Below are 18,200 nucleotides of genomic sequence, written 5' to 3'. Positions count from 1 at the left end.
TCAAAGATTCATAAATCAAATCATATTCTATAAGCGCATAAGTGCATTTACCAATTCTACCACTCAAAATTAGCTTTTGCAACATATACTTAATCACATAGGCCTGACATGCTACTACACAAGTACTGGATAGAAAATAATGCCTTAACTTTGTGCAAGCATAATATAGCGATAAGCATAATTTTTCAATAAATACCTACCTTGTCTCTGCTTCCAAAAGACGTCGGCTCAAATAAGCGATTGCACGCTCTTTACGATCAGCTTCTTGTACCAAAATAGCACCAATCACATTATCCCCCGCAACAATTTATAGCCGAAAAGGTAATCCGATTTTAGGCACCCGAAGCACCGGAGGAGTAGACAAATATTTCTTAATCTCATCAAATGCACGTTGCTGCTCTGCCCCCTAAGTAAATTCGATCTCATTTTTTAACTGAAGTATAGGTGAAAAAGCACTGATTTTTCGGACAAGTTTGATATTAATCTTCTCAGGTAATTCATCTTGCCCATAAATTTCTGCATATCCCTTTTACAAGTAGGCGTCTGAACCTTTTGTATAGCTTCTATTTTATTAGGATCTATCTCTATGCCTTTTTCAGGTATAATAAAGCCTAAAAACTTCTCAGTCGACACACCAAAAGCACATTTTAGTGGATCCATTTTCAGACCATATCGATGCATCCTTTCAAAGGCTAAATATAAATCGGCTAAATGAGAATTATTACCATCCGATTTAACAACTATGTCATGAATATATACTACTTCTAATATGACACTAAGCAAATCATGAAAAATTAAATTCATAGCCCTTTGATAAGTAGCACCGGCATTTTTCAACCCAAATATCATAACCACCCACTAAAATAAACCAATAAAACCAGGACAATGAAAAATCGTTTTAGACATATCTTCCTCGGCTATAAAAATTTGATTATAACCAGCGTTACCATAAAAAAAAAACTAATTATCCTATATCTTAAAGCATTATTAATTAACATGTCGGCTATAGGCATAGGATATTCATCTTTAGAGTGGTTTTATTTAAATCTCTAAAATCAATGCAAACTCGTAACTTACCACTACTCTTCTTCTCCATCGGGATGATATTTGAAATCCAATCAGTATATCTGCATGGCCTAATAAACCCCACTTTCAACAACCGGTCTATTTCTTCTTTGATCCGATCATACATATTAGGATTAAATCTTCTAAGGGGCTGTTTATAAGGCCTAAATCCCGCTCTGATAGGTAACTGATGTTCTACTAACTCTCGATCAAGTCCCGGTATGTCATGATATTCCCAAGCAAAACAATCAATGTACTCTTTAAGCAACTCGATTACTTTAGTCTTGTAATTGGCTTTCATATTCTTGTTTACAAACGTCGGCCTTGAAATACTACCATCACCTATATCAACTTCTTCTAATGGATCGGCCGATGGAAAATCTTGACCTAACTTATCTAACTCATCTAAATCTTCAATAGCCTCACAAATATCGTTTTTATCTGACCGATATTGCTCCATACGCTTGTGCAACCATTCTAAATTTCTATCTCTACTCATTGATATATCATGCCATTGAGCCAATTATCACAAGTTGGCTTTACAACCACGAGTATAGATCCATCCTTGGAGACACTAAGAAAATCATATTCAGAAAAATCAAGACCCGACAAGCACTCAGCATTGCCGTATCTCCAATCAGCTAAAGCATCGGCCAAAGCAACATAGGCCGAAGTATCCGCATGAATTATCTCTACCTCATCATCATTGAATTAAAAATTGATGCAAGGTGGAAAGCACAAAACTATTTGCATGAATCCAATCACGTCCAAGAATAACATTATAGTTACCTTGCACCTCAACGGCGAAGAAGGCAGTGGATAATGTCTTGCTTCCAATAGTGAGCTCCATAGAGATAACCCCTTTGGCCTCATTATAATCACTAGCAAATCCATTGAGCATCAAATTAGTTTTCATTAATTTGCTGTCATCTCTACCAAGCTTCTTGAAATTTGAGTATGGCATCAAATTTACAGCAGTTCCACCATCAACAAGCATCCTAGAAATTGGCTTCCCATTAGTATGACCCTTCACATACAAGGGCTTCAAATGCCGATATGTCTCTCTTGGTTTCTCAAAAATAGCTTCTTTTGGCCCCAAAGTCAATTGAGCCACTTCACCTTCATCCATAACACGAAATTCCGAAGGTAACATGGAAACCATATTGACATCCATACCTTCAGTTGGCGAAACATCATTAGTATGCACCAGTGAATCACCATAATCAATTAATTCCTCATCTTCCTTATCACCCTGAATACGCATCGGTGTTCCTATTGGTGAAGGAGCTGTCGTAGGAGCTATCATTGCATCTAATTTTGGTTTCCACACTTGCTTCATGGGTTGCATATGCTTAACTTCATTGAAAGTATCATCCCTTAATTTTTCAGCTTGCTGCTTCATTAATTTCTGCTTGTATAGCCACTGCAATCTTCTCTTTTTCGTGTGAGATAGACTGGAGGGATACCACCTCGGCTGTAGATACTTAGAAGACAGCTCATTGTTACTTGCCTCATGATTATCATCCTTTGGAACAGCATGAACAATAGTAGGTATACTTTCAAATTTGATCGATTTATTACTAATAACAATCGGTCTTTTACCAAGCTCTTCGGAGACCACTTTCATTGACCCTATTTCAATAATATCAGCATCAGTGACCCTTATTTCAGCAATACTAGAATCTGAATTTTCAATAGAAACAATACTTTCCTTGACCCGGTATACATTCTTCACATTTCCATCATGTCAAACATCACTAGGCTGCCATAATCGGTCGTGAACAGGACGTGATATTCTATCAAATACCGGCCTACGTGGTGCTATCCATTCCGGATAAAAATAATTTAATTGCACAGGAGGAGGAGGCATCTACATACCATTATATCCCCATGTTGGGCAAGGTGGAAAAGGCACTAGAGGAGGCATCCATGACCATGGAGCCTGCTCAAATGGGGGGTAAATAGTAGCAACACAGTCCTTCTTTGGTTGATGATGATCATGCACTTCTTGCTTCAAAGGTGATCTTGACCACTAAAGATTATTTGGGTGATTCACACGAGTTTGGACGGCCTTATCTTTTTCATAATCTTTTTCATACCTGGACAAAAGTTGCTTGAAAGTGGGTTTGAATTTCACAACCTTGTCATGTCTCTTTGCTTCATTAATCTTCTACTTGCCAACCTCCGGATTTTTGGGTTTGATCATCTTCGGTTTAGCATTGTCATGCCCCTCGGGGGCAGGGTTCCATTTACCGACCGGAGCTCGGTTACTGAGCTCCGGCGGTAACCGAAAATGCGCGATAACCGCGGTTACCGGTCAAAAATTCAAAAAAATTCTGAGAAAATTCATTTGGCAAATTTTAAATTTTTGCGAAAAAATCATGTTTTTGCCCTCTCGGTAATCGAGCGGTTTGGGTCGGTTACCGAGCGGTTTGGGTCGGTTACCGAGCGATTTTCTCGCATTTTTGATTCGGTCGGTTACCGAGCGGTTTGGGTCGGTAACCGCTCTGTTTTCTCGATTTATCGAGCGGTTTTATCGAATTTCAGCGCAGTTCAACAAAAAACCTAAAAAAGGGTTCAATCTTGTAAAATCAATAACTAATTCATCCGAGCTTCAAATCAAGTGAAACAAATTTTGTTGGCTTCCTTGTAACATGATATACATGATAAAAGTATTTATACTCATAAAAAAGTTCAAAATTTTCCGTGAGAAATTTTATTTGTTAAACCAAGGTAAATGCATAGTTTACTCTTTGCTAATCCAAAAATCATGAAACAAATTTTGTTAGTCTTCTTACATGATCCTATATCTTTTAAAAATATATGAACTCATGAATTAGTTATTGTAACATGCATGATTGTGTAAATGTGTTGCGACTAGATTAATTCATAACTGACCCATCACACCTTAAAAATTAGTGAAACCACTTTCATTAGCTTATTTATATTATGATTTACGTAGAAAAAATAATAGTAGACATGAAAAAATTAATTACAGTGATGTTTCTTAACATATTCACTTTATGCTTGTGAACTTTGTAAAAATCATAGAGAATTTAATAAAACTCTAAATAAAGTGAAATCAATTTTAAAGATTCTCTTAAAATACGTTTTATACAAGAAAAATATGTGTTTGCATGTTACACTTTTCCTTAATGTGAGTTAATAATTGAGCCGCACGCTTCAATTTTTTTTCATTTTTTTCAAACTTTCTCCCTATAGAATATGATGCAAACGACATTATTTTTGATAATTTTTTTCACAGAAGTTCTTAGAATTATGTCTAGTTTTGTTTAAGATTTTTTTGAATTTTTTTTAAATTTTTTTATTTTTTCGAATTTTTTGAATTCAAATTTCGGTTACCGAGCGATTTTTGAAACCGGACCGGACCGGGAAGGTCGGTAATCGCGATTTTTGAGCGGTTACCGACGGTTTTTTGAACCCTGCTCGGGGGTTGAAGTGTTCATCACAACTTCGATTAATTCCTTGCCTTCGGGAGTCTTCTCAAGTAGTACTTCTCTTAGCAAATTCTTGTTCTCTCCCAAAGGTTTTGGCCTATCTTCACCAACAATCACATTTTTTCCTTTAGCTGATTCAGCTTGAGTTGACCAAATTAGAACACTCTTGTCCTGGAGATCAATTACGTTAACTGAGAATGGTTTCTTGTCAACTTGCATCTCTGAGAATTTCAATCGTCCTTCGTTAATAGCTGATTGAATCTGTCAACGAAAAATATTACAATCGTTAGTAGCATAAGAGTAAGAATTATGCCATTTACAATAAGCTCGCCTCTTCAATTCTTCTAATGGTGGAATTACATGACCATGAGGAAGCTTAATTTGTTTTTCTTACAGCAAATAATAAAAAATCCTATCACACTTGGCTACATCAAAAGTAAATTTAATTTCTTCTTGCCGATTTTTGGGAGGAATCGGCTTAAGAGCAGAGCAAACAAATTGTTTAGACTTAGAAGACCAAGCCCATTCGGCTATACACACATTAGCATCATTATCGTCCGAATTATCAGACTCATATTCAAGCATATGAACATTAGGACAATCAATTTTAAATTTATCATTTGATTTCTGAAAATTTCTAGACTCTTTAGCCCGGCTTTCTAATACCAGAGCTCTTTCCAAAACTTGGCTAGCATCATAAAATTCAAAACCTTCTAGCTTTTCTTTAAGATGAGACAACAAATCCCAATAAGCTAATTCAACTAAGTCTTTTTCAGAAAGTGTCAAGTTAAAGCATTGGTTTTTTTAATCTCTAAACCTTCTAATAAAATTAGTAACATGTTCATTATATTTTTGTTTAATCGATGTCAAATGTGAAAGCCTCAATTCAGTATCAGCACTATAAAATATTCATGAAATTTCTCTTCTAAGTGAGACCACACATGAACGAAATTAGGAGCAAGGGATGTAAACCAAGTAAAAGCTGTTCCAGACAATGATAAAGGAAATATTCTAATCTTTAGCACATCATTGGAACTAGCTTTACATAATCGTGCAAGAAACTAGCCTACATACTCCCTAGTTGTTCTATTGTCCTCCCCGGTAAATTTCACAAAATTAGGAACCTTAAAACCACGGGGGTATGGGATTGTATCACAGTGCTCAGGATATGGCTTGTGGTATGCACGATCTTTCCTCCTAACCTCCAAGACGAATTTCTCTCTAAGCACAGTAGCTACTTTTTCTTGCATGATTTCAGTATAATCGGTTACAAGCCGATTAGGGTCAGCTATTGGCTTGAGCGGTGGTGTGGACAAATTTGGCACATGAGAAGTAAGAGGAGGTGGCGTAGCAAAATTTTGTTTAGGAATCGGTCCATAAGGGATTCCCGATCCTTGTGGCGGTATAGACGGAACACTATATGCTACGGTTTGGTAATATGGTGTTTGCACGTTGGGATAATTTTTGGCTCTATAAGCTTGAGCCAAAGTTGAAGCATTGTGCATGTCATATGGTGTTTGGTACGGGTTTTGTGTTACATCAGTTTTAATAGCACGAGAAGTGACATAATTAGGTGCAATATTACCCATAATATTTCAACCATCATGATGATTATGCGCATATGAAACACTAGGTAATGTATTAACAACAGTAGATAAAATTGGAGCACTAATATTACTAGTGGCAAGTTTTTTCAGATTTTGCTCCTCATGAATTTGTAGAACTAAAGGCTGAAAATTATCAACCAATGTATCATCAACCAAATTCTGAACACTAGTTGCACCAATGGATTGATCGATCATAACAGCAACCTCTTGATGAGAAGGAGAGGGTTGAGCACTCACATTGGTTGTTACCTTAGGGCTTTGGTCGGCGGGTGGTGGAGAATCTTCTTTCTTGAACACACCTTGCCGAGTCTTCACATAACGCGATAGCAACTGTTGCCGACGTTGCTCCAAGTCGGCTTCGATTGCCAAATGCGCCTCTTCCGGTAACTCGTCATACGGAGCCATAATGATGTTGTCTTTATCAATCTCCGAAGTACACATGACTAGGGTTCAGAATTCGGCTAAGAGAAAGCCAAATAACTTCTTCCACAACGGAGTCACCAAAAAGTGTGTCGACGTGAAAACGTGGCACACCAACACACCGAACACCTCGTGTGCAATATCTGGCGAGCAGTACCCAGGATGCGCTAGTCGTGGTGCTGCGCCGTCGAACCTTCGTCGTCACCCACGCTCAGGAGGGACCCCATCGGAGTGCAGGTGACTGACGGCTTATCCTTGGTTATCAAGATCAAGAACATGAAGTAATATAGATGGGAAAAGAGAATAGTACTACAGGAGCTAGGTAAAAGACGAAAGATAATGTAAATTGTGTTTGATCGATTGGTTGATGTTCTCAATCGGCTATGACCCTCTCATATTTAAAGGGCAGCAGGTCTTAACTGTAAGAGATCAGGACTACTTATTCAAACTGAACAAGACTTCCAGATATGATTCGGCTACACCTACATGATCTCCAAACTTCCTATAGCAAACATATATATTCTATTTGAACACGTAAAAATCCTACATATCTACCCGAATACGCTTTAATGTAGTGCAGCCATCTTAGATTTGATCACCTCTTCTATCTGTCCGGAGACCAACTGTAGGAACAAACCATGATCACTGGTCGCCTAGTCATTGGTCAACACCACTGATCGTGTTCACTGGTCTGGAGTCGCTATTCACTGGTCTGAAATAACTGTTCACTGATAGGATGTTACTGTTCACTAATCGGAAATCACTATTCACTGATAAGAAATAACTATTCTCTGGTCGGAAATCACCTTGTTGAGCACTATTTGCCTAGTCGACCACAGTTTATCTGGTTGCGTTACTGTTCATTTGGCATGGTACTGTTCATCTAGTCATGGTACTGTTCATCTGATCACGATATTGTTCATTTGGTTGCCCATTAAGCCAATCGTCACTGCAATGGCCACTATAAATATCAAATCTTGTTATCAACACATACCAGAGGCAAGTTCACCATTGCCTTGTTGTCCTAACAAACCAAATATTAAATAGCGAGACAACATCTATTGATTCATGCAACATTGATCTCCATTACGATGCTGAGCCAAAGAGAGGAGTTTTGATGGACTCGAAACCCTTCGGGGAGCATCATAATCACTTTTGTTGATGGGACTTTCATACTCAAGGCTAGCATTTGCCCAATCCCCTATAGGATCAGCAAAAGAGCGCATTGACACCGTAATGCTCTATGTCTTCTTTGTCTGTAGATGGATTGAATTCTGAGAAGCGAAGTTCATCCTTCAGAATCTCCTTTATATTGACGACTACTTGTTTGCAATAATCGTGCTCGGGTTTTTCAACTCACAAGCCATATGATTACGTGAGTAATCATCTTGACCAGGAAACCCATATCTTGTCGATCAAAAATTGCTAGCATAGATCGAGGAACTTCCGCCAACTCATTGGGCTTCACTTAGATGTCGGGTCCAAAGTCATAGCAGAACTTGTCATCGGAGTAGCCCATTGCTGGAGACCTGATGTGCTTAATTGATGAAGACATGTCTTTTCATATTCTCATGGATGGCGCCAGCTGTCGACGATTGGTAAAGTCGATCATGCATATACTTGTATAAAGTAGGGATACTTATTCCTCAACTGTATGTATTGAAGGAGACACAAATTTTTATATAGGCTTATGTCTCCCTTAGGAAAATAGCCATATGTTCTGTTTCGCCTTGATTAATCTCAGAAAAAGATAATTACAATAAGGATGTGTCTAGATCTAATCCTAAGGATCTAGACAAGTTCTCTCCTATTCTGAATCCTAAATTCCTTGTCGAATTAATCTCATTGTGGTATGAATCTATTGTGGATGTCAATAGGTTGTCTCTGCTCCTATCTGATTCGGCTTGCTCTTTATTGCTTGTCCAGCTCCTCGATGGGAACTGGATTGCTTTGCTTGGTCTCTGATTTGGCTAATATCCCCCCTTTACGTGCCCCTTCCCCTCTTTATATAGTTGGGGCAGAGAAGTGATACCATACTCAGAAACTCTGAGTGTAACCTTCCTGGATTGTATTACTTCTGCATATCTAGAAGACTCCTTCATAATTTAGGGATGGTTTCTATGTAGAACATAATGAACTGTTTGGAATATCAGCACATTCCTTGCTTACCCCATGGCGGTTGTGAATCTACCATATCGGGTTAAGGATACGTGTATGGTAATACCCATTCTTGGGATATACCATTGTCGGAGGAAAAAATCTATGACAATGATTCCGGGGTGTATCGGACGACGGGTGCATGAACTTTGTTCGGGGAGTGCCTACTGAATTTGTTTGTGTATGTGCCACTCAAGAACACCGAGGATTATCCAGGTTCAGGCCCCTCTTAGGGTAATAGCCCTACATCCTGTGTATTCTTTTCTTGTGGTCTCAGTTGGATACATATGATGTTCTTGCTCGGCCTTCTTTGCTAGAATCAATCTCCCTTTTACAAGCCTGGTACTCCTCCCTTTATATATCAGAGGGAGAGAGAACTTACACGTGAGTCAAGACATAGACTCAGGCCTAGCTAGAGCTTCCCACCTAGGCCCATCATTACTAAGAGCAGACGTACCCACTTGCTCTATGGCACTACAGAGCTTGTCCCATCGCTCCACCGCCTGCATCATCTCGGTTGCCTGGACTGCCTGTTCCGTCCCCACGCGTCGCCTGCGCACCTGCAAAAAAAAAACTTCCTAACATGCCTATCAGGGCGTCCCGCAGCGTTTAATGGTACGGGACGGGACATGGCAGTTCTGCGCCGACCACGCCTTGGTCGACCATAAAGAGGACCTGGGGAAGGGAAATACTCGAGTGAAAAAATATTTACTGTGATTAGACTGTTTAGACACATACTTGCACCGCGACCTGTGGAGACTAGTCGCGGGGTTTTCTCCTACGACCTGGTGACTGGTCACGGAGCTTGGTCGAAGAGCCTGGTTGCGTGGTTACTAGCTGATCGCGCGGTCGCTGACTGGTCGCGTGGGGTGACTACGGTTCCGGATAAACATAGCATACAACACCTGTTGATATTTTACCGGTGTGGGTCCACCTGCGAGGGGACCCCACTATTCTTTACACCGACAGTAGCCCCCAAGCACCTTCGCGGATGCTGTAGACTGAGCAGTTTGTCAAATGGCCATGGTTGGACCCAGTCGAACCACTTGGGCCCCATGTGAACATGAGTTCACCTGGGGAGTGGTCAGTGATACGATCCACTTTCGTGGTTAGCTCAGAAAACCGCATCCCGAGTGGAGGTTAATCGTCCATAAAAAAAGGATAGTGGGAGAGAGATATTAGGGAAGCGTGCGCAAGAGAGAGAATCATGGGAGAGAGAAACCTTAATAGACGCTGGATTTCGAGAGAATTTTGGTTCCCCACATGGATCCTTGGGAGCTGGGGCGACGGAACTGAGTCGATCCTATAAATGGGAGGACAGAAGGCCCCAGAAATCTCTCTGCCAATCGAGCCCTTGCACTAGAGACCATCACCTCCAGTTCCCACCTGAGTCTTTCAAAGAACCACCATTGCATCCCCATGGTGCCGCGCACCAGAAAGGAGGCTGACTTTCCCAAGTCCAAATGCACCGCCGCAAAGCTGAAGCAGATGTATGAGAATTGACTGCTTTCGTGTCGCCTGTCCTCCGGATACCGCCCTGGGGGAGAAGTTCTTGCTCCCCGCTAGGGGGAGATTGTAATCTTCGCCTTGTTTTTCTTGGCAGGTCTCGTCCCCTCCTTCTCCGAGTTCTTCTGCACCGTCATTTTCTTCTATGACATCTGCCATCTTCATCTAAACTCCAATTCCATCATCATGCTGAGCGTCTTCGCTCACATGTGTGAGAACTTCATTGGGGTCGAGCCATGTCTCGATCTCTTTAGTTTTTTCTATGTGGCCCGGCTGCAGCCAAGGCCGGCCACCAGGAGCTGCAGTTTTCATCTCCGAGATGGTGTCGCCAGCTCCTACTTAGAGATGAATCCAAAATCATCGTGGTCGGGCTGGAGGGAAGAGTGATTCTACCTCACGATCGACAACTCCTTCGACAACCTTTGTGTGCCCAAAGTGCCGTGGCTCCTTGCAGAGAGTTGGGCAAGCTCCCCACGCCAACCACCGAGCTACTATCCCTTGTCGATCGGGTCAGGGCGCTTGCGAAAGCTGGTCTGTCGGGATCGGATGTCATCCGCGACCTCATCAAGCGCTGGCTATGCCTCTTACGGCGAAGGGCGCGCCCGGCCTACCTGTACATCGGAAGCAATGATGATACCCGGGAGAGATCCACAGGTAATATTACAGCCATCCCCTTGCCTCGAGAGGCTTGATCGAGTGGTGTTTTACTATCATTGTTTTCAGATCTTCCCGACAAGGTCATCGACTTGCGGGTCAGATCGCTGATGGCAGCAGCTGCCAGGAAAGGAGGCCCTCTGTGTGTCCCTCTATGTGAGCTCCCTCCAATGGAGAGGGCCCAAGTTAGGCTGGTATGTTTAGTATTTTCCCCGAATTTCCTATTCCAAGTTTTTTCCTTGTTCAGAGTTTTATTTTTTGAGCTATCTTCAGCATCTTCTCGAGGTCGATGCCCTGAGGCCAATAATTGACGAGGTCGACGAGGCCCTTCGGGAGATCGATCGTGAACTGTCTGCCCCCGCTCCGGATGTCCCCCGTCCTAGTTGTGCTTCTCACCCGACTGGGCCGGGAGACAGCCAACCTTTGCAGGGTCAGGTGGTGGTCGTAAGCGGCTACCTCGTGAGTGATGTCGGTCAGCACAAGGTCGACCAGGCGCCCGGTGACCGGTCTAGGACCGACTGGCATCTCGTGACCAGACTGAGATCGACCAGGCGTCCCGTGACCAGTCTGGGACCGACCCGGTGCCCTACGACCAGATCGGGACCGACCCGGTGCCCCGGGACCAGACCCACCCGGGCCAAGCGCGGTCCAACCCCACTGCCGTGGGCCTAGCGCCCACACGGTGTGGGAAGAGGGTGACGAAAGGATCATCAGATGCGGAGGCACCAAAATGTCCCTGTAGGACCCCGAGCGCCAGCGGCCCACTCGCGGGGTTGTCCTCTCCGACCCGCCAACCTGGCGGTTTTGTGAGGGCCAAGCTGGTGCTCCGTCCTCCGTCGGTGAGGTAAGCTTTTTTGGGTAGGTGTAGATACTTTGAATTGCTCTTTTCTTCTTGATTCCGTAACTTTGCTCGTTTGTCGCAGGCCCTCGGTAACCATCGTGACAACCCCGACGGTGCCCCGGCCAGATACCCCGGCTCCTCTGCCAGCATTGGCTTTGACCCTCGGAGCATCGACGGTGGCTCCAGGCCCTACGAGCTCGGTCGAGGAATTTGTTTCGACTCCTGACTTGCTCTCATGGGTTGGCCGTTTCCCGGCTGTCGTCCGCAAGCTGGTCGAAGAGAAGAAGATGGCGACCAGCAGATGCGCCGAACTGGAGAAGTAGCTGGCCGAGCTGCAGCAGAGGTGCGGTGAGCTCTCCCAAGAGAAGGATGCGCTGGTCGCCGAGCGCTCTCAGCTCAAGGAGGATGAGCGCACTACCGTCAATATTCTCCGGGAAGCCTTCGGAGTGCTGGCGGATCCCCTGGGTAGCCTCGGGCTGGGGGTTATCGAGCCGAAAGATGACCGCACTGCTTGAGCCTGGGCCTATGCCCTCCGGGTCCTTGCGGAGCACTTCACTGAGCTCTCAGCCACCCTGGCGTTGAGGGGTGCGGAAGGCGTCTCGCAAGCGGTGAGGGCGACCGTGGAGTATATCTTCTGGTGCTACCGCAGCTGTGACCCCAACTTCAACCTGGACTTGGTCCAGGAAGGGGCTGTGGTTGCCAGACCCGAAGCTGAGGAGAGACTTCAGTGGGAGTGCCAGGGGGCGGTGGACTACGTGACATCCATCTTCCGGGTGGAGGCCGCCGAGGAGTAAAAGCTCGATTGTAACTTTTGTTCTGTAACATTTTTTGAATGGAGTCCCCACGCTTTCGTTTCCTGACAAGTTTGTGTCGTTGTGGTCGTAGAGTTCCTGGAGTGTCCGAGCCTTCCGCCCGAACTGATCCCCCGCCTATGCTGATTGGTTCCCCAGCCCTCACCTAATCCCCGACCATACCCGACGACCACCCTTCTGACCGACATTTCTTGGAGGCGGCGGCTAGATGTGGGCGGGGGTCGGCGATCGAGCGGGCGAGTACGTCGAGTGACCTTCAAGGTGCGTTGCACCAACCACCCGTATCACGTGATGGTCCTAGGTTACACATGTAGGATTCGACCGGCTGACACTGGTGTGGCTTACGGTCCGTTTTTTTGACTAGCATACTGGGAGGAGTTACTCGGGGCGCAGAGGGACCTATAACAGGTGACCAGGGAAAACGCCCAGCAGAGAGAGGAGTTCTATGACCACCTTCGCCGCTGTCGGGAAGATCTGCATGCGGTGCGAAAAGAACTCGAGCGACTAATCAAGGAGAGCGACGAGCGGCGAGTGGCGTTCTACGACCAACTCAGCTGAGCTTTTACCCCTTTTGACTTGTTGCTTCGGTCCGCCAGTGTCCAGGTTCGTTCGACCCCTGGGAACACCGTGACCGGTCATATTGAGTGGTTTCTGGTGGCCTCCAAGGAGGTAGGTGGCCTCGAGCAGAGGATTCGCGAGATCGTCGGAGACCATCTTTTCGAGGTCAGAGTATCCGGCGCCTGCCTTTCCCTTGCCTGCGTCCGCGACCACTTCCCTGACCTGGACTTCTTGCCGGTAGTTGGCGCCGGTTTTGAGGGTACTCGGATGACCACGGAGGAACTCGGCCTCCGGGCTGATTCATTTTTGTATGTCGTTCGTTCCTGTCTTTGGACAGTCTGGTTCGACCCTCTCAGGGGTATTTTTAGGTCTTAGGAGGAATATCGTAGGTTTGTCTGGAACCAGCCCTCAGGCTTTGTAGTGACAGGCACTGGCCTTTATGTGGGTCTTTTCCTTGTTCGGATGATGAATAGCCTTCGGAGTGCCTGTAATGCTTAGGGAGGATCGCATCAAGTTGCTCTCAAGCAACGTTCCTGATGCTGAGGGAGACCCTTAGCATGATGAGCCTTTCGGTGGTGACCAGCGCTCGACCCGATTTAGGACTTGCGGCATTGCGGTCGTTAACCCTCGGGCGCCTTTACCCTGTCATCGTGCGAGCGGGTTAGCTTTGGATCTCATTCCATCAACATGAGCGAGCAGGCTAAACAAATCTGGGAATTTGGCAGGAGACCACATTTGTTCATGGAGTCCTGCAACATTGAGAGTTTGATTACTTGAATTTGAAAAAACTTACAAGTCATGTCCATACTTGTCCAGAAGGTCCTACAAAATCGACAACAGGCTCATCACCGAGCGGCCTTATACACAGAGCTGGCACTCCGTGAGCTGTATGATCGGCGGCCGACCACTCCAGCAAACCCGACCGCGTGAGACTGGGAAACTGGAGGTCGCCAGTGACCTGCAACCAGTTTCGCGCGTGGTGATCATGGTCGTGCCTGAGGGTAGGAACTTAGGACCGCCTGGGGCTTTAGAGAATGGTCCCAAGATGTCCAGCCCCCAGACAGAGAAAAGCTGAGAGAGTGGTATGATTTGCAGTGCCCAGGTTGGTATTTTGGTCGTGGTGCTGGCACGATTCACACCTTTTCACCTGCTCGTGAGCTTCCTAGAGGGCAGTGGGAGGTTCGGCCTCCACGTCTGCCTTCGAGGTTGTTAGGGAGCACTGTGCTCCCCCATCCTGAGCGATGTATTTCAGTAATGGGTCATTGCTCCCTTGGTGGTAGAGGTGTCCCTCTACCAAGGAGGGTTCTCGCGGTTAGCCTACGTGACCTTTTCTACTGATATATTTCCATTAGGGGTTGCTTGATTTTGAAGGTAGTCCGAGATCTGATCCATCCAGGTCATATCCGAATCGAGCAGGGCGACCACATGATGGCCACCTGAGGTCGACGGCACCGAGGGAGGTGTTGCCTCTGTTGTTCCATTTCCAAGCGGAGCATCCCTTCTGCGTCAACCTGAGACCGCAACAGGTGGCTGTGTTAGTCTTTTTCTCAAAGACTCCGACCGGGACAGGTTCACAAGAAGAGGCTAGAGGGGTCAGCCCATCGGCCCGAGAAGAAATCTTTGCGAGGGACGTGTGTGACTTCCCGGCCGATGGAGCGTTGCTCTAGCTTTCTCACTTCGGAGTGGTATGTCACCATCGTCCAGTTCTAGTACTGAAAACCCCTTAGTGACAGGGTTACACCTAGTAGCGAGTCCCTCATAGTTAGTAGGTGTTTTTCCCTCGCGCGGGTGATGCTCATGTTCCAGTTAAGAGGCCCTCATACTCCACTTCACATTTAATAATTGGAAAAAACAGAATTGAACCATATACCTGACGATGCATGGTCCTGTTGAAAGGATCGAATGGCCCAAGAGGGGGGGGGGGGGGGGTGAATTGGGCGCTAATTAAAACTTCTACCGCTTAAACAAATAAAACCTTAGCCTAGATAAAAAGAATACGACTACGTGATTTAAACTAGGACAAGGCAACTAAACAAGCAAGATAGCCAAGAGAAAGAATTTTAAAGAAGGACTCGCAATAGCAAAGATACTCAAAGTAAAATGCGGGAAAGTAAATAGTTGGAGAAGAGAACACCGATTTTTTCCCGAGGTTTCGAGAAGTTGGCACTTCCCCCTAGTCCTCGTTGGAGCATCCACCAAGGATGTAGCTCCCCCTTGAGTCACCAAGACTCAAGTGCTCCCTCTTGATTGCCCCTTCTCCATCTCTGGATTGGCGGGCATCAAACCAAGTATATCATCTCTTCCCGGGGCTCCCACAAGTCCTCCAAGAGCTCACCGAGAAAACATCCGATCACCAAGACCGTCTAGGTGTTACCAACCACCAAGAGTAACAAGCTTCAAGCTTCACTTGACAAAGACCAAGCCTAGATAACAGCTAGATGCACACTTGTTACTCTTCAAGCACTTAAAGAAGTCCCTAATCTTCAACTAAGAACTTAGAATTGACACAAGTGCTCTCTCTCTTGCTTCTAAATGACACACCAAGTGTATGAGCTGCTACAGGGTCGCAAGAGGTGCTGAGAGGTCCAAATGGGTGGGTATTTATAGGCTAAGGATAAAAAATTAGCCGTTGCCTAACAACCCAGAACTTTTTCTTAACGCCGGAAGTTCCGGTGTGAATAACTCACTTCACATCGGAATATCCGGTGCTAATACCTCTGACAAAATAGCCGTTAACCGTTCCATTAGCCGTTAAACCTCCGGTGTTTAATCCGGACTTACGCCGGATCATCCGGCGCATTGAAACGGGCCAGATGATAGTTTGCAACCTCTCTGTGTAAATTCATCTGGTGATTACCCTATTCTACGCCGGACCATCCGGTGTGTAGACTTAATTCTAGACTTCACTGCTTTCTATTTCTCCGGTGTTCTCACATCTCGAACGCTGGACTATCCGGCGTGGTCTTCAACAATTTTTCAAGTCAGAACTCTTAGGAATTTGCTCCGGTGAAATCACTCTTTATACAGAGGATCATTCGGTGAGTTGAATTTTCGCTAAATTTATCTATTTCAAAGCCGTCTTGAGTTCTAACTTCTTGGATACTGAACCAAAAGCTTTTTAAGGATAACCTAGCAATAGAAAGTCACAAGTGTGCATCGACTATATCTAGACTCACCTAGGTCAAGCTACAACTCTTAACCCCTCTTTATAGTACGGTCAAAAGACTAAAAAGAAATAGAACCTATACTACTCTAAGTGTCCTTCATCTCCTTGTGACACTTAGAACTAGAAGATCCTTATCCTTCATGTACCGGTCCTTTGATCGTCCATATAAGCTCTTTAACGGGCAAGAGTATCAAGGCATCATTGTCGAATAAGTTTTTCTTTTTCTTTTATACTGTTCAAAGCACATATGTTAGTCACAATGATACGGTTGTCATTAATCACCGAAACTCTTACCTCTTACCTAGGAGCCTAGATGCTACACCTGTGCTCGATCCTTATTGGTCGGGGGAAAGCATGCCTCGCTTAGCGACTAGTACCGCATCCGTGGCCCTTTGAAATCCTGGAAGGTAGGACAAGGATTCCCCCTTCTGATCGAAGGGTGCTCAGCATCGAGAAAGGAGAGGGTTACCTTTCTAAGATTTTGGTAAGCTGCCTTCCTTACTAGTACCCAACGGGGAGTGGTCGTTACTTGTGCCAAAAGTTCAAGGTGTAGACCCTTCTGTTCGTCCTTGGGTTGAACATGCTCGGAGAAACGACACATGCAATTAGTTCCCATATACTCTTTTGCCAGATCGAATCATACCTTCCCGATGGTTTTGGTTCACGTCACGGGGCTGGGGGGTGGCAGTTCTAGTGCGGTGAGAACTCTTCTGGGTGGGGCTGCCACCGAAGAAGCCCGTTCCCCCGAGCTTGCGGTCCGTGAGCACTCCTTGGCGCCGGGAGCTTGGATGCCTCTACTGCCTCCCGTCGCCTACTGAAGCCTTCAGATCCTGATCCGATGTCCTGAGTTTGGGACATATCGGCTTCGTCTGGGTCATACCCAACAAAGAACACCTTACAGTAACTCGAATCCCGAACTCGGAAATGCGCCCCCTACCCGGCGCGCCAAATGTTGGGGAAAAAAATCCCTGACAATGATTCCATGGTGTATCGGACGATGGGTGCGTGATCTTTGTTCGAGGAGTGCCTACTAAATTTATTCGTGTATGTGTCACTCAAGAACACCGGGATTATCCAGGTTCAGGCCCCCCTTAGGGTAATATCCCTACATCCTGTGTATTCTTTTCTTATGGTCTCAGTTGGTTACAGATGATGTTCTTGCTCGGCCCTCTTTGCCAGAATCTATCTCCCTTTTACAAGCCTGGTACTCCTCCCTTTATATATCAGAGGGAGAGATAACTTACACGTGAGTCAAGACATAGACCCAGGTCTAGCTAGAGCTTCTCACCTAGGCCCATCATTACTAAGAGCAGACGTATCCCACTTGCTCTACGGCGCTACAGAGCCTGTCCCATCGCTCCACCGCTTGCGTCATCCCGGTCACCAGGACTGCCCTGTCTCGTCCCCACACGCCGCATGCGCACCTAAAAAAAACTTCCTGACATGCCTGTCAGGCTGTCTCGTAGTGTTTAATGCTACGAGATGGGACATGACAGCTCTGCGCTAACCATGCCTTGGTCGACCAGAAAGAGGACCTGGCGAAGGGAAATACTCGAGTGAAAAAACATTTACTGTGATTAGACTGTTTAGACACATACCTGCCCCGCGACCCGTGGAGACTGGTAGCGGGGTTTGCTCCTATGACCTGGTGACTGGTTGCAGAGCTTGGTCGAAGAGCCGGGTTGCGTGGTCGCTGGCTGGTCGCGCGATCGCTGACTGGTCAAGCGGGATGACCACGGTTCCGGACAAACGTGGAATACATCACCTGCTGATATTTTACCGACGTGGGTCCACCTGTGAGGGGACCCCACTATTCTTTACACTGACAACCATATTTCTATTGAATGTATAATTATTAATTAGATATTCTTTATCGGTTGGAGGTTCAAGTAACTGTATGATATAGTGATGCCACCGTATATTATGGTGGGGTCACCATATGATACAATGATATGA

Source organism: Phragmites australis, chromosome 4, assembly GCF_958298935.1.
Source record: "Phragmites australis chromosome 4, lpPhrAust1.1, whole genome shotgun sequence".
In the NCBI taxonomy this organism is placed as follows: Eukaryota; Viridiplantae; Streptophyta; class Magnoliopsida; order Poales; family Poaceae; genus Phragmites; species Phragmites australis.
Note: the sequence above shows the minus strand (reverse complement) of the source record.